Source organism: Gossypium arboreum, chromosome 7 (assembly GCF_025698485.1).
Source record: "Gossypium arboreum isolate Shixiya-1 chromosome 7, ASM2569848v2, whole genome shotgun sequence".
NCBI classification, from domain to species: domain Eukaryota; kingdom Viridiplantae; phylum Streptophyta; class Magnoliopsida; order Malvales; family Malvaceae; genus Gossypium; species Gossypium arboreum.
The window spans coordinates 78,541,999-78,542,913 of record NC_069076.1 but is presented as its reverse complement, the minus strand read 5'-3'; the positions used below and the strand labels follow the sequence as shown (position 1 = coordinate 78,542,913).

General features: G+C 38.6%; 1 non-coding gene across 1 annotated transcript; it reads right to left on the bottom strand.

The window, feature by feature from the left end:
* Positions 1-359: 359 nt before the first annotated feature.
* Positions 360-466, bottom strand: LOC128296245 (small nucleolar RNA R71). Its single transcript, XR_008286794.1, has one exon. It is a non-coding gene; the product is annotated as a small nucleolar RNA R71 (small nucleolar RNA).
* Positions 467-915: the final 449 nt, after the last annotated feature.

The following is a 915-nucleotide window of genomic DNA, read 5'->3' as shown; positions in this document are numbered from 1 at the left end:
TGTATGATTATGCTAAACCTTCTTTAACAGGAACTGAATCGAGAATAGTTAGGCCTGCTGTTGCTGTAAATAATTTTGAACTGAAACCTAACACTATTCAAATGATCCAACAGTTTGTTCAGTATGATGGTTTGCAGGACAAGGATCCTAATGCTCACTTGGCGAATTTCTTAGAGTTTTGTGACACTTTTAAAATCAATGGCGTTTCTGATGATGCCATTCACCTTCTGTTGTTTCCCTTTTCGTTGAAGAATAAGGCTAAACAGTAGTTGAACTCGTTACCACGAGGGTCAATCACTACTTGGGAACAAATGACTGAAAAGTTTTTATTAAAATATTTTTTGCCAGCCAAAATAGCCAAATTATGTAATGATATCTCTTGTTTTGTGCAGATGGATTTAGAAACACTCTACGATGCGTAGGAGTGATACAAGGACCTTTTGAGAAGGAGCCCTCACCATGGGTTACCACTCTGGCTACAGGTTCAAACGTTTCATAATGGCCTGAATCTTTCGACTCGACAAATGATTGTCACAGCCGCTGGTGGAACTATCAATAATAAGACACCTGAGGATACATATGAATTTATAGAAGAGATGTCACTGAATAATTATCAGTGGCAAGTCATGAGGACAAAACCAACGAAAATAGCCGGTGTACTTAACGTCGATCCGATCACCATGCTCTCTAATCAGGTAGAACTTTTGAATAGAAAAATTGACAGTTTTCTTGATTCTTCATAGGTTCACCCAGTAATGTAATGTGAAGCAAGTGGAGGTGGATCAAGCAATTTAGAGTACCCACCTTATGGCCACAACATGGAGAACGAGCAGTTAAATTACATGGGTAATAATCCTCGATCTCAAAATAATCCTTATGTAACACTTACAATGCAGGTTGGAGGAACCACCCAAA